This window comes from Amblyomma maculatum, chromosome 2 (assembly GCF_055883805.1).
Source record: "Amblyomma maculatum isolate TAMU_Amacu chromosome 2, ASM5588380v1, whole genome shotgun sequence".
Classification (NCBI taxonomy): Eukaryota; Metazoa; Arthropoda; class Arachnida; order Ixodida; family Ixodidae; genus Amblyomma; species Amblyomma maculatum.
In genome coordinates this window covers 201,024,787-201,046,913 of record NC_139345.1, presented here as the reverse complement: position 1 = coordinate 201,046,913, position 22,127 = coordinate 201,024,787, and the positions used below count along the sequence as shown (strand labels likewise).

At 44.4% G+C, this 22,127-nt stretch overlaps 1 long non-coding RNA gene and 1 pseudogene across 2 annotated transcripts; one reads left to right on the top strand and one right to left on the bottom strand.

Annotated features, from left to right (window-relative positions):
- LOC146200932 (alcohol dehydrogenase class-3 chain H-like) overlaps positions 1-6,159 on the bottom strand; it is a 136,912-nt pseudogene extending 130,753 nt beyond the window's left edge.
- A 7,264-nt stretch (positions 6,160-13,423) lies between these two features.
- On the top strand, positions 13,424-17,189 carry LOC146200931 (uncharacterized). Of its 2 annotated transcripts, XR_014705281.1 has the most exons (3): positions 13,425-13,951; positions 14,561-14,655; positions 17,133-17,189. It is a non-coding gene; the product is annotated as an uncharacterized LOC146200931 (long non-coding RNA). The 2 variants fall into 2 exon arrangements; XR_014705282.1 differs by lacking the exon at positions 17,133-17,189 and having other exon boundaries at positions 13,424-13,951; positions 14,561-14,674.
- Positions 17,190-22,127: the final 4,938 nt, after the last annotated feature.

Genomic DNA, 22,127 nt, shown 5'->3' with positions numbered 1-22,127 from the left:
TAGCTAGCAATAACGTAGACGGTAACCGCAAAAGGGGATAGCAAAGAAGGTTTACAAAGTGCTAGTTGCCAGTTGCGTTTGCACTGGTCGCTTACAACAGTGTAACCACACGGACAACTGAGAGAAGCCATAAAATGGACGTTCTCTGTCCTAGTGGCTGCGTCCTTGTGTGCCATGAATTGCTACAAACGTACGCGAATTTCTTAACTCTGCAATGGTCGTAAAGCAATATGTTTGAATATAAGGGCTTGCAAATGTTTACGGTACTGAATAAATGTGCTTGTGATGCTCGCATACGGTGCCCCAAGGAGACACGTGGCCACCGTTCTTATGAAGCTATGGGACGCTCAATATTGTCTGGTTCAAATCGTCCGTATAAGCTATGCGAAAGCGGGACAATAATACCGAAGAAGCAAAGTTCAAGCACTTGCCTTTCCCTGGGTAGTCATGCCTGCAGTGCGTCAAAAGAGAAGCCTTTCCGAAGAGCGCGCGCCTTCAAGATGGACGCTGACCTCGTTTCACGCGAATGATGCCCCTTCTTCCTTTTCGACCGGGCTGCTGAAGGAGCTGCGATGCTCACCGCAGCCAAATTTCGCTTAAAATTTTTGTACGCGCTGTTACATGAAAAACAGCCCTACCTAATAAAGACGAAACTAAGGGTAATTATCCTGAGAGATAGGTGTGTCAGGTGTGTGTGCCGAAAATTTGAATCATCGCATAAGCGTGAAAGAAAATGTAAGCTGTGGGGTTCGATGACGTGCCGCAACATTGGGATATGGGGCAAGCGGTATCGCAAGTGAGTGAGTGAAAAACTTTATTGAGTAGATTTAAGGAAGGGGGATGTGTAGGGAGGTACCTAGTCCGGGACTCCAGCGGCTGCCGCTGCTATCTGCGCGAATGTTACGAGGGCCGAATGGGCCTCTAGTCCAGAGCTGGATAGGGCAGCCTCCCACCCCTCAATTGTTAGACAGATAGATGGAATTATTGAAAAGAAATGGCAGAGAGGTTGGCCGGAATAATTCAAATCTGGCCTGCTACTCTGCACTGGGGAAGGGGAAGGAGAGAAGAACGAAGATCGTGATGGGTGACGATGTGGGAGAAGGCATATGAAATACATATCTACAGGCACAATGGCTTGCTTTACAAGCGCGAATCAAGTCCGCTGGCGCATAAAAAGCGGCAAAGAGCACGCACTGCCTAGACACCCTTCCCCTTGTCCTGCCAAGCGCCCAACAGCAGTTCTTCCGACAGAGGCCTCTTGTCCAAACGCTTCAAGGAAGCGGCTAGCACACTTCTTTCGCACGCATATGCTGGGCACACCAATAATATATGGTCCACAGTCTCTGGGATGCCACAAGTTGAGCATTCCGGCGAGTCCACCTGTCCAGTTAAATGTAAGTACTTGTGTGTGAAAGCCACATTTAAACGAAGTCTATGTAGCAAACATGCCTGATGGCGCGGAGTATTACGCGGAACATAAAACTTCAATGTTCGATCTAGCCTTCTTAGACGAATGTGTCGGACGTCTGGCTGGGCCCAGTAAGCTGCTGTAGCATTCTTCATACAACTCGTAAGAAGGCAAGTTGTATCCGCTCTTGAAAAAGGCACGTCTGTTTGGAGGCCATTGATGAGTGCGGTTTTCGCTTCATCATCGGCTTGTTCCTTCCCATGGAGCCCGCAGTGGGCAGGGATCCATTGAAACATTATCCTGTGGCGCCTTGCAGCTGGGCAGATGTTAGGAGCTCCATAATGTTAAGTGCCAGGGACTGGTAGGCAGTGTGGCGTAAGACGTTTTCCAAAATTTGCAGTGCTGTCTTTGGGTCTGAATATACACCATTTTTGAGGTGGTTCCCCACATATGTAGCGAATAGATTATCGAATGGCTACAAGTTCAACAGTGGTTGATGTAGAAGTATGTCCCAAAAGGAAATGTAGAGTCGTTTTCTGAGTTGGTATGACCACAGCTGCAGCGGATGTCCGTGCTGATCGGTGTATCTATCGGTGTATACGTGGATATAATTAGGATATTCTGACCAGATGCGCGCCAGAGTGAGTTGTTTGAGTCCACTAATTGGCACCATTGATTTCTTTAGTATTCCGGGAACACGAAGGTGCACCAAAGAGTTATCCATCGTCCATGGTAGTTGGGTGGGACGATATGGAAGGACATATCCTGTCGGTACTTGCGACTGATGGCAGCGGAATGCCCTTGTAAAACTGCAGTCCGGCCGCTCATTCAGAATTTTGCTGAGTGGGTGAAAACGGTGTCTTGTAAGTGCTCGCAAATATACACGAAGTGGTTCGTGCGACAGGTATATAGATATTGGGCGAGCATGTGCCTCTTCAATTGTGCCTTTGTTAGAGGTGCATCTGGGCAGTCCAAGGAATATTTTCAGTGCCTGCGCCTGCACGCTCTCTAAAGTTCGCAAGCAGGAAATGTTCGTACTAGAGAGTACTGGGAGACTGAATCGGATGTAGCCAACAGAGTCTCATAAAGTCGTATTAAGGAGCGCTCACGTGGGCTCCATTTTATGCCCGCTATGAAACGAAGTACATGGCAAAAATTAATTAGCTTTTTCATCACCATAGTAATATGTTTCGACCAAGATAGTCGGTGGTCAATAATTACTCCCAAGAATCTGTGCCTGTAGACGTATGGTTTTGCGATTTCATGAAGAGTAATCGGGTAGCGGCTGACACATTTTCCCGTAAATGCGATCACTGCACACTTTTCTGCCGCTAAAAATAAACCTTGACGCCGTAAGTACATCGATGTCGATGACACAGCTCGTTGTAATCTCGAACGTAGTTGCGGGCGCGTCGAACCAGAGGCCCAGATGCAGATGTCGTCAGCATATGCACTTATGTGGATGTTAGTTGGCAGTTCACTCACCATGCCAATTAGCGCAACGTTAAATACAGTTGGGCTGAGGACTCCTTCCTGTGGAACTCCACGACCGACCTGAAAGTGGGTAGTATATCCTTCAGGCGTAGTCATGTAAACAGAGCGGGCCTTGAGATAGCTCACAATCCACAAGTACAGCCGGCCACCAACTCCTACACAGTCAAGCCCACCAAGAATAGCATCATGGAGGACGTTGTCGTAAGCTCCCTTTATATCTAAAAATGCAGCAGCTACTAGTCGACGGTGACGCTTTTCGTGTTCTACGGTCGCCACAAGGTCGATGACGCTGTCAATGGAAGAGCGTCCCCGGCGAAATCCAGTCATCATGTTCGGATAAAGATCATTACTCTCTAGAAACCACTCAAGTCTTGCCAGCACCATTCGCTCCACAACTTTTCCAACACAGCTTGCTAGGGCAACTGGCCGGTATGAGGTAAGTTCGAGAGGGGGCTTTCCAGGTTTCAAAAGAGCAACCAGGCGCTAATCTTGCAGCGTTCAGGAACAGTACTAGAAGCCCATATATTATTGAAATAATTCAGCGGTGCAGTTCTTCCATCCTTGCCTAGGTTTGATAAAGTTGAATAAGTAATCCCGTCCGGACCAGGTGCAGATGAAGGCCGAAAAGAAGCAAGAGCGGCGTCTAATTCAGCTATTGTAAAGGGTACATCGTATTGATCATTCGGCGAAGGTGGCGCATAAATCTCTGAAATTGATAACTGTGCCTGGTTTGTGCCCACAACCATTTTACAAAATCTTCAGCTACGTCAACTTCACTGCGGCGCTGATAGAGGGCCAGGGCACGAAAAGGGTGCCTTTCTTGCGGAGGTGTGCGCAAGCTTCTCGCAACATTCTAGATACGCGACAGGGGCTTACGGGGATCTAGTGATCAGCAGAACTGCCTCCAACGCTGACGTCCTAACCTCTCCAGGTGGCGCAAAACCTTTCGTTTAGATCGGCGAGAAAGTGCGAGATCTTGCGCAGATTTCGTTCTTCTGTACTTCCTTTCAGCCCGCCGACGGATCGCGCGAAGCCGCTCGAATCCCACATCGATGCTGGACGCTAACGCCGGCACACAAACATAGCGAGTGTTCTCATTGAGAGAGGAAGTAATGAGGTCCTCTATTTGAGATGGTGACTGGAGGTCCATGCTGGAAGTCTCCATCGATGCCCTAGAGGCGGGCCAGTCTGTGTATTTCACACGAGGCGAAGTGGCAGGTGCGAACCACTTGATGCATACGTACGTTGGTATGTGACCACTCCCATATGTTTCCACATCACTACACGAAGAAACAGAGAGAAGGAGGCTTCTCGAAACAAACGCCACATCTAAGCAGCTGCTGTAGGTTGTTCCGCGTAGAAAGGTCGGTGAGCCGTCATTTATATTGACGAGATCTTGCGTATGCATAAAGTCTGCCAGGTCTCTTCCTCGATTGCTCATTATGGCACTACCCCACTGAGGGTGGTGAGCATTAAAGTCCCCCACAATAATACGAGGAGCTGCACAACACTGGATTGTTGAAAATAGGTATGACTTGTCCAAGCCATCCCTCGGTGGAATATAAGCGCCAATTACAGAACATACTCGTCCTTTCAGGCTTATTGTCAAACAAATGTAGTGATTCGTGTTGTGGGGCTGTAAAGCGTGGCGGACGTCTGCAATGTCTTGGCGTATACACACTAGCACTTTGCTTATTTCGTCTGCTTCTCGAGACCATGGCAGAACGTATCCAGAAAGGCGAAAAGTAGCCGGCATGTTGGGCTCACAGATCCCTATCACAGGAAAGCGGTACTTCTGTATCCGCTGTCTGAAGTCACTCAGCCGACCCCGCAGGCCTCGGGCATTCCACTGCATCACTACACTGCGGCGCAAATGCATCGTCACAGAGCTGGCGTTAGTTTGTTGCGCCATTGTGAATTATTGCAATACCGCCAAGAGCGGTTCAAATGTGTCCAGAAACTGAACAGCAAACTTTGCTGTTTGCGTGTTGATGCTAGAGAGCAGCACCCGCATTGAACGAAGAAGCTGTTTCAGCATTTCTTTCACCTGTTGGCTGTCGGGGCTGTCGGAATTTTTAGCACGTGTGGCAGCCAAACTTGGATGAGGCCTGGCGATGGCCTTTGATGGTAGAGCAGGCCACTCAGCATCAGCTTCGACAGTTAATACAACAGCTTCTGTCTGATGGTTGGCCTGTGATTTTGTCTGTGACATTACAGCCCGAGTATTCTTGACGGGATTGGGCTCCGTCTGTTGTGGCACCTGAGCTGACGTTAACTGTAAAGTTGTCTTATCCAGGCTAGGCTTGCCTTCTGATTCCTTGGACCGGCGTCGGAAAGGGTGCTTGCGACGACGAATAGACGCAGTCGCTTCTTGATGAGTCGAATTGTCTCGCACCATCTTCGTCAGTATACGTCTTTAGTTCCGATTTTTAGGACAGTCCTTAGCCGTCACTTCATGGGCACCCGAGCAGTTCGCACACTTGACAGTCTCCGTCTGGCATGTGTCATGAGGGTGCGTACCGCCGCATCGACGGCAAGATACCTCGTGTCGACATACGGCACTGACATGTCCGATCTTGTTGCATTTGTGGCATTGAACAGGTCTTGGAACATACATTCGAACTGGATGTCTCACATAGCCCACTTTAACGTGGGATGGAAGGGATTCAGTTTCAAAGACTAGTTTAACACGCTTTGAGCGGCCGAAACGATGAACATCCACAATGCGCGCCGCAGATTTGATCACTGTGCAGAGATCGCTTTCACTTATCTCGGGGTCAACGTCAGTGATTACACCTGCAGTAGTCTTTTTTCCATGTGCAAGAAAGGAACGTACCGGCATGTTGCCAAGCGCTCCAATTCCTTTCAGCTTGCCCACTGTAGCCTGGGACTTGACATCCACGGTGAGGACATTCTTCCAGGGGTTAATTCTGACCTCGTCAACTTCACAGGGACCCAGCGTGTTTCGAAACATTCAGATTTGCCGTCGCCGTTGTTGGTACGAAGGCAACGGAGAAGATCCCTTGTTTTTCAGCATTCTTCATCGGTGTTTCACTCGTTATTGATGTACGGCGCAGCTTCCTTTTCAGGCGACGCGACTGTGCAGGCGTGTAGCTGCTATCAGAATCCATCTCAGCCACTGTGCAGTCATCTGCCGAGTCCGGAAGCTCCACGTCCGCAATGTTGAGGTGACCCGTCGAGTACGCCGCAGCCTGTTCGACTGTGGCGGGTGGGCGCAGAGGTCGTGCGCCCGCCATCCCGAAGTATGACGAGATCGCAAATAGCTCACAGCAATAAAAAATCCAGAACTGTGAGGAAGAAGCGGAGGTTTCCGAACGCCTGAAGCTAGCGCTTCCCCTCAATTGTTGGTACTGCATTCGGGTTATCTGGAGGATTCTGTGGGCAGGTCCACATCATGTATCTCAACTGGTGTAAGGTGTTGGACGATCCGCCATGCGGCAAGCCTTTTTACAGTATCAAAACTGGAGAGAGGTCGACGCTATCGCAGCAGAGAAACGCTTGGCAATTCGCAAACGGCAGCAAAGCGCGGCCAAATGCGAACAGCACTTGAAACGCCTTGCTGAGAACGATTCATGGAGCGAAGGTGGTGGCAGCTATGGTCTTTCCAAAGTATGCAACTAACCTCATTCGGAAAGCTAGTAATTACAGAAGTTCAAAGGACTACCATGGCATAAGCAGTCGGCACTTCCTACCTTCGATCATATGATTATATAGCTTTACTGAGGTTGTTGAAGAACGAACCAGATTACAAATTTATTGCCAGCATTATGACACACTGCACTCAATAGCGTCGACTATGCCGAAATACTACCATTCATTGCTGTTCTGACTGCTTCAAGCATCAATTGTTTGGTGCGCCTAATTTGAGCATGAATCCATTTCCTAACAGGCACGGCTGGGCTAGATGTAGATAAAAACGTCTTTTAAAGAAAAGACCCCACAGAAAGCGGCGTAAAAAACAACATTACTCAAGGCAAGCAATGCTACAAAAATGCATCATTTCGGAATAAGCTGCTGCAAAAGCTGCAAAAGCAGCAATTATTTCATTCGTTCTTGTCTTCTTATAAGATATGCAGCCATTGCTGGGCAACCTGATCCTTTGGTACCTAGACATGTTTACAGGCATCGCAAGCGAAAAATCAAAGTGAAGGAGCCGCCCCAACATGACATCCGGATAGTTTTTTCTAAGTGCGTGGTGGCCATTTTCAGACCTGGTAATATATCTCATTAGGACAGGTCTAGTCGGCAGGGCATATTTACCTTTCTGTTGTATCGGGCTGACGTGTCAACGCAGCGACAGTGCCGGAATTCGTAGGCCAGGCGAGCGTCGACTGTCCGGCGCTGCTTACTTTGGGGCACGGGCAGAGGATCTTTATTTTTCTCTCCTTTTCATCCCTCAAAATAATATAAGTCCGGCGCTGTTGAGCTGAAAGACAAAAGTGCAGAGCACATTGAGACAACGGCGGGCCCACAATCTTGGTTGAGGGAGGTTGCGTCTTTCTAAGGGCTGTTCTGATTAGTGGGAAGGCGTTTCTGCCAATCATCAACCATTATGCTGCGGATCTCCTACAAGCTCCAACTAATTGCTTTATCGAGATGGCTATAGCGCTCGTGATAGCGAAAAGAGTGGCCGGTTGCGACAAAGAAGCTAGCATGCGCAAGAAACCACTAGCAATTGTTACTTACAGTAGTGTAATTGTCCAGGACACTCGGTATCAGTGGGTTATATTATTTACGAGGGAGTGATTACTCACAATATCGTTCCCTCACGCCGAGCCATATGACTACAAAGCAAAGATATACGACTTTCTCAGCAACTTCATATTTCAAAAGCAAATTTCCCGCATGCGTTGTTCGAACCCTAATAGTCGCCCCGCCAACTCAGCGAACCTTGAAGTTCAGCCGACCAGATGGAACAGCGTGAGAAAATCAGTCAAGAACAGCAATTGTACAATATTGGTGCTTGAAGATTATTAGTATATGGAGTAATTACTTGGTAACTAAAGACTGAATAAATGTAATGATTATTGATATAGATAGGAAAAGCACCAAGGTGGGCCTAAAATTGGCTTGAATGCAGACATTTCATTGTGCACAATATTTTGTTTTTTTTTTGTTTAACTCATTTAAAATTTAAATCTTCTTCCCGTAACTTCAGTACGTATTCCGTACACACCAGTAAGTAATACGCACCACAACGTGTTCATTATGTACGCTTCAAACGCTATAAACAGCTACGACCCTTCGTGGCATATGCGTTGCGTTCGCGTCTGGCATGCAAATGACATGGGTTCGAACTGGGATGGTGACAAATTTATTTTATTGAACTATTTACAGTTCATAAAATACCTCACTTACCTGCGCACGAACTTCATTTCGGTATAAAGCTTTATTACGGATATGGGGTGTTTTAAGTTCCCGCACGAGACCACGTAGTTGTGACTCCATAACTGTGTTGACGAATAACAATTGTTTCGCACGAATATTTCCGAAAAGCGGTGACGACTAGTACTACTGCTGTGGAGGCGACAACTTTTCAACCGAATGAGCTACATCTCGGTGACGACTGTACCCGCTTCGCGTTCAAAACACTTTTCAACAGCAGACGTTGCTGCGCAGCAGGGCATGCGGTCGAGTCACAGGACAACGGAAGCCAAAATTAAAACAGAACGGGGGCAGGGGCTTTACCATGGCGCGATAAAGCAAACGGCAGCACGGAACGTGCCATGTGGCGGGGCCAAACGGCATAGAGAAACAGATGGGGAAAGAGCGGACACCCAGCCAAACCTGGCCCCAGAAAATGACGCGCGACTTGTTGCGCTACCGCCGATTGGTAGATGACGCTACCAGTGCGGCGGCACCCGCTGCAGCGGCAGCCCGCGAAAAGCGCAGTGAGGCACCATGCACCCTTTCGGCACTGCAAACGTTTGTAGAAAGATTTTTCAGAGCCCGTCTGCACCCTTTGAAATAAAGGGTGCTTGAATCTGCACCCTTTAGAAGAAAAGGTGTTGCAAGCCTATCTGTACCCTTTTTCAAATAGTGTGCTAATCTACGCCCTTTGCTAAAAAGGGTGCTGTAAGCATTCCTGCATTTCTTGATGCAAAGCTCTTAAACATGCACATATTACATTGCTTCGCATGCCTGTTCAGCTATTATGGGTTAAGTTAGGTAATACACTTGCCCATTATATATTTCTGCCATCAGAATGTGGTATTGTATCTTCAGCAATTGATACTTATTTCCTTTAAACATGTGGATATGAAAACATGCAATGAAACACAGCACGTATAGTGAACGCAATTTACTGAACAGCCTCTCGTGAAAAACATCAATAGATATACATTCGAGCTGAGATTAAATAAATTCAGTTCGTACTGTTGATATGAAGCGCTGCGCGGCTGGCTTCGGTTTTGAAACCGCCAAGCCTACAAATAGGTGCTCGACTAGGCAGCACAAGCTCTGCGCTTGGCACAATGAGATTAAACAGCCAGTAAGCTGCCATTGACCGGGTTAATTGGAGAACTATGAGAGATGCCTTCGCCCTGCAGTGGGTATAGTCAGCTGATCATGATGATGATGATGCTGCAATTATGGCGGTGAGCCCTTGAACTGCGTCAATGACCCGGAAGAGGCACTCTCGCTCGATGTACAGAAAGTAGTCTGCCTGTTGCAGATTACCGTTAGAAAAAAGCACGCATGGCGTCAGTGCTTTCTCTGCTTCCTGCGTTATAAGAAGACAGTGCAGGATAGTATGTATTAGAATACACATGTAAGGACAGATCTATATATATAGACGTAAAGTAGTTGACACACGGTAGAAAAAACAACACTTTATTCCGACGTTTCGGCCGGGGTCCGGCCTTTGTCAAGGAATGTAGACAAAGGCCGGACCCCGGCCGAAACGTCGGAATAAAGTGTTGTTTTTTCTACCATGTGTCAACTACTTTACGTCTATGCCCTACCGGACCCATTCGAGCTTCAACCTCCTCCCTATATATATATATATATATATATATATATATATATATATATATATATATATATATATATATATATATATATATATATATATATATAATTATTGGGAAATAACCCATTTTTGTGCATGGTCACAGACGTATTTTAAAATCTGATCTGCACTATTCCCTGCTTCTAGTATGACCTGGAGAAGTAAGCTCCTGTAACTGACTTCTCTGCAGTACAACAGTGAAGATCCAATGTTTTGCCGCACATGCAATAAAGTCGCTACGCAAGATGATAGGAAGGCCAAGACCGCAGATTTGACCATATTTAGTGACCTAATAAAATGGATTGACAGGCGAGCTTCTTTTCAAGACCCTTTTAAGAGTTTTACATATATACTTACAACAGGCATGAACATTGCCTCTCTCGATTTCGGTTGACAAATAATTTTTGCAAGAAGCTTCGGGATCCGCACAGCTCGGATTTCTTGCAACACAAACAAGAAATTTTGTATGAGCCTTGGTGCTCTAGCTTTCAAATAGACCCTACGAACGAGCGAAATCAACAAGACATCGGCGCAGCCACTTGCTCATACTGCCGATTTCATTTGCCTTTTTTTGGCAGGCCAAAACACTATAGAAGCATGCATAGGCTTAACCCACAATTAAAAACTCACATTTCTGACGCCTTATGCTGGCAGCAGCCTCGCCAGCAGCATGTATTTTTTTTCCTTCTGTCAGGTTGTCGCTCCGAACCAGGCTCATCACAGTCTGAATGCATTTCGCGATGGCTTTCAGTCCATTTCTTTTTTATCAATGTATTGATGTCCTCGAGAAACTAACTACGAAATACTTTATGCAAATACATGATGTACTACTGCAATAAATTTTTAGGTCTAATCACAATGTGCAACATTAAGAGATGCAAAGTGCAGCTTAAGTACTAATTTATAGGGGTTAATGCTAGAATGCAGCTCGCGCTGTGATGGCGATGAAGTTGTGAAGTCAGGAAATTTTGGTCACATGGAGTTCTTTAACCTGCATAAATCGCACACTCATCGCACATTTTGCTTTTCACTTCAATCAAAACGCGGTTGCAGTGACTGAAATTGAACCCGCCTCCTTGAACTCGCTGCAGCAACTAGGCACTACATCGAGATGCAAAGTACAAAAATGTATGTTTATCCAATAAAGCCTGAAAGTTTCTAGTTGCACAAATAACTACAAATTATCGTTAACAGTTGTCTGCAGCAGCTGTAGTTACTTGATCACCACTTTCATCAGTTTCGCAGTCTGTCATGATCTTTTGTTTCAAACTTCAAGATTTCAAGCTTTTTAGTTTGCCTCTGCATTCTTGAGAGGTCAAGTTCTTGTTAAGCATCACTAAGATGAAGGATAATTTGACGTAAACCAGTCCTATTTCCGCATGCATCACCGGAGATGCTGTGGTTATTTAAAAAGTCTTTTATGCATCTAGCCAGTGAGAAAACGTGATGATATCTAAGCTGGAATCATTTTGTAGCGGTAAAAACACGGACACGAAGAACACGAACCGCTACAAAATGATTCCAAAAAGAAATTACCAACTAGCCCAAGTTGAAGTTTTAATGAAGATATCTAAGCTATAAATGGCAATGTGCTGCAGTGTACCCACTACTGAGATCTGCCCCTCGGATGTTTTGATTTGGAAGGCCTAATTTAATTTACTAGTATTATTGCCTCGATATATTTTTTTATCTATTAGTGCATATTCATAATATATTCTGGCTGAGAAAGGGGGAGGGGATTGCTGATATCTGCTGACATGTATGATTTAGTACTACCATGCATGACTTGCACAAAAAAGAAAATAGACTGTTTAAAATCGCAAAATAACGAACTGACATAGCACAAAACAACATGATTATCTTGCACTTACCAACTCAGCCATTGGCAGGTAGGGATATTTGATAAGTGCTGTGGCCACAGGCATTTAGCACAAGTCCTGCACTCCAGGAATTGGTTCCTCACTTCCAGTCGGCAGTGTAGCTGGTCGATCTGTGCATTTGGTCTCCTTGATTGTTGGCATAGCCAAGCCTCATGCTGGCAAGGCTAGTACTGTCTTCAGAACATGGAGGCAAGCTGAGCGCCTGTGTAAAAGATTGGAAAATATATCGTAAGGCTTCAAAACAATAACCCAAAACTGAAATATAAAGTAGGAAATATGAAATATGAAGCAAATTTGATCCACTCGGCCTCTCTGAAGTTGGTCTCAGGCACTGGTAGCATCGCTTGGATGCCTTTTTGCAGTATTCTCGAACTTAAACCGATTTAGAGTGACCCTTTCATTTTCAATTTTCCGGCGTTCATTTTTAAATTTCTGCCATAGGAACATGACCCAAGAAGCCTGAAATATTGAAGGGCGAGATAAAGTAAGTACGCATGCTATTACTGGAGGCATATATGCAAGCATTTATAAGGTATTGTATGAGTGCGCCGTCTTCACAATGACCAAAGAGGGGGATGCGACTTCTTTTTTCCCGCGTAGCCAAAGTTGTGTGCATCGTGTGATCAGTGGACGCCCACCCGTAGTGACGAGAGAATGGTGGGCGCGCGTCGTGCTCATACGCTTTTTTTTTAGCATACCCATATAATGTCATGGCTCCGTATGGCTCTAATTTTTAATTTCTTACTCTCTACTAAGTGGTTTTTTTGTTTCCCCCACCGAAGCTCAGTGCATCCGAGAGCGATGGCAGATACGGCGGTTGTCACAAATCGCTTCCTTCATTATTTTAGTTTCAATAAAACCAGTTTTTTATGATGGCAACAGTTTCGCGACAAATTGCCAGTAGGTGACCACGGTCCTTGCACCTCTCAACGTAGTAATTGTCTGGCAAGTGCAAATCCGCGATACCATAAAACACGCAAATGATATTTAAGGAGTGTGCTGTCAAAAGCGCTCTCCATTTTCTCCAAGAATTGCATACGACTGCCAAGAAAAATGCACTCCGATACTATATACGTCTGTATTTAGCAAAACAAGAATTCAGGTTTTCAAGATGCTCGCATGCTCACTTCCACAGGTGTCCGCTAGCTGTGGGTAACGCGCCAAAATAGTACGTCCCATGTTTTGGTAGATCTTTTTGAGGGATAGCTGCAAAAACTTGTTTAAATATATGCTTACAGAATTCATCACTGACAGAAAAACTGAAGTATGGCAATGATGAAATGACCGTTTACTTACAATATATGCGCAGTAATTTCTTGAAATACCAAGTCAACTATCCTTGTAGTTACGTACGAGCCTATTGTCTGGTTTCCCGTCAATGCCGCATTCAAAATTCCAAGGTCCGTAAAGTTGAGCATAGTTCCACCATCATCATCTCCACTAAGAAAACGAAAGAAAACCAGTTATTAAGAGGAAAAATAAATGGTCAACAATGTCTAAGCTGAGTCTACTTCAGCATCAAGAAGGCCCATTTTGAGCCCTTCAAAAGAAACCAAAATGTTTGAGTGTTAAGGCCGCTGTACGGTTGCTTTTTTGACCCGCTCCGCACGCATGCGACCCGCACGTTTTCTGCCTCAAGCGGACGGGGTGCGGAAAGGGTGCTGTACGATCGTTTTGCTGACTGCCGGTCAGCCGGACGGTTCCAGCGTCCCGATTGGCGCGTTCGGGCGTCGCCTTCTGTCCAATACCATCATTCTCCAACTGCTGCGTGACCACCGCGGAGCTCTTTCGCGTCTTCCTTTCTAGCGTGCTGCATCTCGGCTGTGTCGGAATCGCCATGGCGTGGTTTTTGTCGAGGCTTTTGGTGTGATCGATGGCTCTCGTCAGCTACCACATGAGTAGCAGTTCAGCAGAGCGCCTGACTACCTACATGGCCGCCAGTAGCGATGTCAATTGGTCTTTAGTTGCTCAGTTCATCGCCGCCGACGTAATCCACCAGCAGCAACGTAAAAGGCGTAAGCCTACAAAACGTCTTTTGAGAGATCGGCGTCGACTCGGCGAGTATTTTACGTTGGTGCGGGACATGAGGAGCGGAGACGGCACAGACTTCTTCCAGTACTTCCGCATGTCTGTGGAAAGGTAAGTAGTACATGTTCATATCATCCTTGCCTGTATTTCGTGAATTTCTTGAGCGCAGTACGCCGGAGCAGGTAGTGTGCTCGCGTCAGGGATGCATGAGATGGGAAGTGCGTTTTCATCCGTCAGAGCATAGAGCGTGTGAAAACTTTATTACTAAGTTTGTTTTACTCATAACTATGAAAGAGACTGGGAATGCAAACGCGGTTACATTTGTGCATTATTAACCTCAACGAAGCCTTTAAACGAAGCGAGCCAAAGGCGCGGAAGTGCTTGTCAATGAAAAAAATAAAGTATGGACATCAATTTCTTGCCTAGTTGGTTCTATTATTGTTGTTTTTTTTGTGTGTGTGTTTTTTTTGCCTCAGCTTCGCGGTAATTACCTAGGCTCACCCGATACGAAGGAGTACGGCCAACATCACGTTCATGAATTTCTCAGTCAGTAAAAAGCATGAACTAATTTTAATTTTACCCGTGGCCGCTGTAGCATATCGCCCTTGTTACTCAGCATACATGCATCTGCCGTGCTTTTTTGCGTACAGGAAACGTGGGGTTGTCTAACTCATTTTATTCAATAGACAAGTGTTTCATTATGCTGTTGTTATTGTGCAGGTTTGACAGTCTCCTAGAGTTAGACCTTTGATTGAGCCACTCAAAGCCTCAATGGTCAGTTTGTCAGCTGGGGAGAAGCTGGCATTCACATTAAGGTAAGCGTGTTTTTTTTTTGTTTTTTTTTACAGTCCAGTGACGTGTAAGTAGCATATACCATGTGCAGGTGTATGCAATGCTGTCATCTGTTTAAGGTGCATCCACATTTCAAGCTCTTTAGTTATTGTACCGCATGTATGAAAAAAAAATGTATTGTTTACTTGTAATTCACAGTGCACAGCGCCTCATGGGTTTTCTTGTTCTACTTGTGTGCATAGTCACAGCAGTACTAGTAAGCTTTTTAAGTGCTTATGGTTAGTTCCTGCATGTAATCATCCTTTCAGCATTTCAACATCTGCTCAGTCAAGAAGGCAATAATGTCATTTTTGATTATACTAACTTTTTATTGTGGCTGTAAACATTCCTTTACATTTGTGGTCAATTCTATATTTCAAGTATTGCCATGTCTAGTACACCATGTGCTTTTCGTGAGATCTCCCAGTTTGTTTCTTGATTGCACATAGATTATTTTACAAACAATGCAAGACATCCATCGACCAGTGCTAAGTAGAAATGTGAAAATATGTTAGAATACTGTGAATATTTGCTTCACTGTTTAGCTTGCTGTCAGTATTTTGTAGTCAAGCGGTTCCAAAGCTGCTAAGAGGAAATGCTGAACGCTGACAAAATTTCACAGCAGAATAATGCTGCAGCAATTATAGTAATCAGCAAACACAGAAAAGTAGTCAGCTCCCCTGATTTATCTTATTATCTTAGGCTAAAAAAAGGTATAAAAATTTCAGGCCACCACATCATGCTCAACTAATATTTAAGCATACTTCTAGCAGTATGTTGACCATGGCTTATTGACACAAACGGCTCCCAGCTGCAAAGAAAACATGTAGACTTGCTTGAATTTTGATTTAGGTGTGATGATCCTAAGTAAATTACATCTCCATAGCTTGATTGCATGCCTTGAATGTCAGAGTCTATTGATGACTTTTTTTGCAAACATACTGCAATTTTTTATGCATGGCTCGTCCAACATCGAATATGTAGATACTGAATACAAGGAAAACAAAAGGCCATATATTTACATAGCATGTAAAGGGACTGTGTAAGTCTAAAAAACAGTCCGATAATAAAATATCTCATGACAGTGCATTGCAAATTTGCGTTCTCGTAAGGGAGCAACAGGTCTTGATACTGTTATTTCAATGTAAGGTGGTGGAAAACTAATATTTATGGATTTTGAGTCCTCTGTTGGGGACTTACATGCATCCAGCACATTTACGTTACTTCCTTTTATAAGGTTTCACACTCAAATGTCCATACATTAATTTCCTTTGGATCCTCGTTGATCAGGTATTTAGATGCCCAACCATATAGTGAGAATCTGCACTTTTATATTTACCAAGTGTAAAGCTGTATACATTTTGCTGGCTTTTTACAAGGCACATGATTCCATTTCTCGTGCATTAATATTGGCAGAGCATATCACATATACTGGGCCTAGCTCACATTCTCAAGCTTATGGATGGGTGAGATAATGTTAGTATTTGCATCAACCAAGCATTCAGTGAAGAACTGAAAGCTAGAATACATGTCATAATCTTTTGACTTCTATAATCTGAGTCGTTTTGGGACATTTAAACCCTACAAACCGAAACCAAACAGTACAAGTGAACAAGAGCTCAGTGGCCTGGCTCGGTACTGAGGAAACTCATTGCCAAAGTGCCTCTGACTTCAGGCATTGCAGCAAGTGTGTTCCGAGATTTGTTTGCATGTTCCCTTGTTTAGTTAACAGAAACATTAGTGGTGTGAATGCAAGTGGCACTGCACTTTGTGTTCAAAGTAGGCACAACCTATACGAAAGAAAAATACCACTGCCAAGCCTTGCATAGTCTCGTTCTTCGACTACTGCTCCTTGCCCTCAAGGACTTTTATGACATCAGATCAGCTCTGAGATATGAAGCAAAGGGGGCAGGTGTAGTAAGACGCCGACTACGCGGATTCTTTTATTACAGCTAATGATTGGTTGCTGATGTAGTGATCTGCTGACTAATAGAATAATAATTCCAAAATTCTTCGTGCTTGTACTAAGTACTTCATTCTTAATCAAAGAGTGGTTCCATGCCTATGTATTGCCTGTTTGAGATTGTGCTTGCATTTCATGCTTTTCAACAATATGAACTAGTATCTCACCACCATATCAGCTCGGTGATGGACACTTACTCCTGAACTCAAGGATTTGTATTTGATCCAGGCTGTGGTGCCTACTTTTCAATTGAGGCAAAAAGCAAGGCGCCTGTGTACATTGCAATGTTAGCGCACTTTAACGAGCCCCAGGTAGTCAAAATTTTCGGACCCTCCTAACCTAACAGCATCCCTCATAACCTTGGTTCACTTTGCAACGTTAAACCCGTAAACCAAATTATAAACTGCTTCACTGAATGACATCTGTGCCTAAAAGTTTGTTCCATGTACAAATAGTGCTTTGCATTGGCCCTACTCACTGGGTTTCCTATTTTTGCAGGTACCTGGCACACGGTTCCACGTTGAGGATTATAGCAAAGTCGTACAGGATCTCCGATTCTATAGCAGGCCGTATTGTGAGGCGAGCATGCATTTCCTTGCGGCAAGTTCTTCAGCCCTTGTATCTCCCAGAGCCAACCACAGCTGACTGGAGACAAATAGCTTTTGAATTTGAAGACCTTTGTAATTTTCCAAATTGTATTGGGGCAATTGATGGGAAGCACATTAAGATAGAGGCGCCTGTTAACTCTGGAACAGTGTTCCACAACTACATGGGTGGCTTCAGCACAGTTCTACTTGCTGTGTGTGATGCCAGATATCGATTCATTAAAGTAGACATTGGGGAATGCGGTTCTCGGGGGGATGCTGGCCTCTTCAACAGCTGTGAACTGGGGAAGGAATTCAGAGCGGGCTCTTGGTCCATACCAGAACCAAGGCTGCTCCCAGGCACCTCTGTAGAACTTCCTTATGTCATAGTTGGGGATGAGGCCTTCCCACTGTCTTCAAATCTCATGAGACCCTTCCCAGGAGCAAGCCTGAACTCAGAAAGGAGGATTTTTAACTATAGGCTATGTCGAGCAAGGCGTATCGTAGAGAATGCCTTTGGCATTTTGGCTAACCGGTGGAGGATCCTTCGTCAGGAAATCAGGGCCTCTACAAAAACGGGCCTCTACAAAAACCCACTGTGCTTTTGCATAACTACCTGAGGACACTTGATGACGAAGAGGACACCATTTTTCAGTATTGTTCCCCAGCAGATGTTGACAGGGTGGGAGAGGATGGGCGAGTAATTGATGGTGAATGGAGAGCTGATGAGCGCACTGGTCCTGGCTTTACACCTGTTGGCAGGTGCAGCAGCAACAACTATGGAGCTCAGGCAAAGGCAGTGCGAGAAAAGTTCGTGCAGTACTTTCTCTCTCAAGCTGGACGTGTGTCATGGCAGGACAAAGTACTTGATGCTGGCATTGTACTTCCAAAATTGCAAGTTACATTTACCTTGAACGTGAACATGGTGTAGCCATTGTCGAATTCCGGCCTACATTTTATTCAATAGGCCTTTTCAGGTTAGCTCACGTTAAAGCTAGACAAAAGGATTGAGACCTGGCCCACAGCTTGCACTGCAGTGAGTGGTTTCCTGAAACTGGTTCATGTGCTGCATTTAGGAATTCAAGCAATTTCCGGTTTGCAGTGGCAGCACAGCGCTAGGACCCGACATGTGTTGACCATTTGTATGCTTGGTGAAAATCTCTTGAATGCCTAACAGTTCTGCTGTTCTGCTGCCGCTGCCAGGTTCTGGTCTGCATCTGGTTCAGCAGGCCCTCTCATAGCGGTCTGTTTGATCCAGGCCCAGACCAGCCAGTGACGTTTTATGTACTGGCTTCGCTTCAGAGCTCTCACTGTGCTGCGCTCGTGTAAATGTGTGGCCTTTGCCATTTATAGCAGCTTCTTCATTTATTTTTCTTTCATTCCTTTGCCTGTTTGTGCTTGTGGTTTTCTGTTTTTGTTCTATGTTTCTTTTCAGGTGACTTCAGACTTGTCCAAAAGGCAGCTGTGAAGTTTACAGGGGCGTTGCAGCCTGCAGTGCAGTCATGTGCATATCCTAACCGGATATATATATATATATATCCGGTTAGTGAACATATATACCCAAGCAAGCGGAGGGGAGGACAGCCGTCGATGTAGCTTAGTTGGAAGAGCACTGAACACGACATTCGGAGGTCGTGGGTTCGACTCCCACCATCGGCGCGTTGTTTTTCCTTCCGCTTTGCATTTAATGCTCTTTATTCCAGTAATCAATACACGACAGCATTCCCGTAAATGTCAACAGTATGAATAATAATAAAAAAAAAGTTTGCCTTGCACTCTGAGACTGTTCGCTCCTTTAAATGCTATATATATATATGGTGATGAAGGAAGTTGTCAAGCAAATCGACGACTGATATAGGTATATCCATATATATATAATATTGCATGCAAGCTAGACCATAAGCATTCATACAGCATATGTACACACATATACCGATTGTTATGTGGCGGTATATATAGTTACTGGCAAATAAGGAAATTATGTGCAGTTCACTACACACTGCGTGCTTCCTGCAGTATGTTCTAGCTGCTGACCCAAATTTGCTCCACGGGGCTCATTGTGCTGCTGTATGAAAATGCTGGTGCGATTTACTGTCAGTCGAGAAGCATATATCTTTTATCACTTCCCACAGATAACAATATTAAATAAAACATCTCGTGTAATGTGTCTAACAGAAGCTAGAATGTTCTCTTAATGTTAACTAATGTACTTCAAAAAGAAGGTCTTAAAGATACTGTCATGTACCCCCCCCCCTCTCTCTCTCAACATCTAGCTATTAATTTTTATTTTTCTCCGGATAGCCCCCTTTTTACCCCAGATGGCTTCAATGCAAAGTCGCGCAGAACAGCGGGAGAGTTGTCCAGCGGAAGCGCGTTTTCTCGTCATGGAAAGGGCAGGGGACGAAAAAACCTTATGTGGTGACATGTTCAGCCTATCGCATACAGAAGTTGTGCTTAGTCATCTATCAAAGAAATGTTTTTTTAGGCATATAGATGCGTATATCCAGCAGGAAATAAAAACAAAGCAACAGAAAGGTATTCTTGAAATGACAGCTGAAGAAGGATGCTGTGAAAGTTCAAGATGTAAATGAAAGGGCAACAAAAACAAGGTAGTCTAGCCCGAACTGGCCCAAATACAGCCGGGAAAGGTAGCAAGATATGGAGAGGGATCTACAGGTGAATAGCCTCAAGTGTGGACAAGTGCAAACTCTCTTTGTCCACCCCCCTCCCTCCCCCCTTTTCATGAGGACAAAAAGTACAATATGGAACAGAGGTGTGAAAAGGAAATTGGCAGACCCAAGGACACTACCTGAAGAGCTAGCACGCATGGGCAAACAGCTTATTCCCAACTGACTGATTACTTGGGTGCAGTTCATTTATGATACGTGCAAGCTAAAGCATCAGAATTTCAGCAATATGTATAGCAATTCCTATGTGGGAATAGAGGCTGGATAGTCGCCAAGGCTGGCAATTAAGGTATATTTACATCACCTGCAGTTTGCCCCTGTTGTTGCTGCATATTTGTTCCACAGGGCATCTGTGCTGCTTTATGAAAGCACTAGTTGTTGGGTAAATGCTTTCTGCTGAGAAATTACTGTGCAACTAAACACATTATTTTAATTCAAGAATTGCAGAAACAAAATCAAAGTATATTGTGTAATGTGTTTAAAACAGAAGCTGGCATGACATTAAAAGAACTAAAGGAGAGCCTTGGAGTGTTTTATACACCAGTTGTCCTAGCTTTCAAAAAAAGCTTGTGTGCCTATAGCTAGCCCACTAGCTAGGCGCACCAGCTGTGGCTGTTGAGGGTTACCTGGCTCGAGTTTCATTATGCAGCATTCATTATGAACCCTTTAATGATTAGACTATACAATTACCATTTTAACCATTGGCTTCAAGAAAAACTAGCATCAATAGAAAAGCAGTAAACTATCTTTAACAAAAAAAAGCTGACAGAAATGTGTGCACCCAGGTGCTATTTATTGTGCACTTTTTTTTTTCATGATCTTGAATGGGAACAAACACAAAACGAAAACTTCTGTATAACAGCAATTCCACTGCAATGTCCCGAGACTGAAATGCTCTCCATGATGTTTTTCATGTGCCCTGCGTGAAAGATATGCATGAGCAGCTAGTCAAATGATAGCTATGGTTGGAGGTTAGTAAAGTTATGTAAATCGTACCTTGATGCAAACATTGCACGTAACTCTATTTCTAGACTACTTACAACTTTAGAATTGATGCTTTGTTCCTGAGGCGATAAGTAAAAATTGCAGACTATGTGTTTTTGCTAATAGGTTGGTTGGTTGGTTGGTTTGTAGGGTTTAAATAAGGCAAATGAAAAGCCACTGCAGGTATGGCAGACTAAAACCCCTCTATCCTTAATTAGGACAGACAACTAAACAGTTTTCAGTTGCTTTCACTAGCCTAGGTCACTCTGTCGTATTTAAAGGCTTGATTGCATTTAAGCTTTCCTCTCGGGGTCACCTTCAAGTGAAACGGTCATGACACAGTGGTGGTCCTATGAGGCCGATGTCCCCTCCCCCCCCCCCCTTTTCTCTTTTAAGAAGCATTTTGTAACAAGTAAAATTTCCTACTGGTTAGTTTCGAAATCCAAGCAATCACCTTGGAAGCAGCACAGCATTATTCAAGCTGTAATATTTTAAGATAAATATAAAAATGATTACATATATGAATATCGCTCATGTATGTATAACAGTTGCATGAAAAGAATAAGTTAACGTAAAAGATTTTTGTTGTTCACCATTTATTGTTTAAAAACAGAGCACGAGCATTTCACAGACAAAGGCAGTCTTTTCGCTCCCCCTAGAACCAAATCCTGTGGCTGCCGCTGCCGTGACATGTAAGAGATTGATTACTCACACATTTAAGATGTATGCATGACATGGACTATGTCATGCTTAGCCAGGTCATAGTGACTATAGCTTGAAGGTTACTGTGCAAAGCAAAGAGACATCACCTTTAGTCACACTGCACATTGGAAATGCATACAATAGCATGTAACAGTGCTCTGCTGAACAAAAAGGCAGAAATTCTGCAACCTTTTTATCTACAAAGACAGAGCCTTTGCTTCCAGCATCTGCTTGCACTCTAGAGATGTGCCTAAAGAACTGGCCCCATGATTACTATTTAGTGTTCCACTAGTCAATATACCTTTTCATTGATATGTTGAAGAATGTGTATTACATTCTGTGCCAGTTGTAATTTTATCTCTAGAAATCACCTGGACAAAATACATTGTCTTCAATATGAAGTGAAGTATCATTCTTGATTACCAATACATTCTTTACAGGTCAGGCTGTATTGAGGCCTAGTACATAGACTGAGCCAGTATAAATAATGTCGGTGGCATATATGCAGTGCTCAAATCATATGCATGATATTGGGG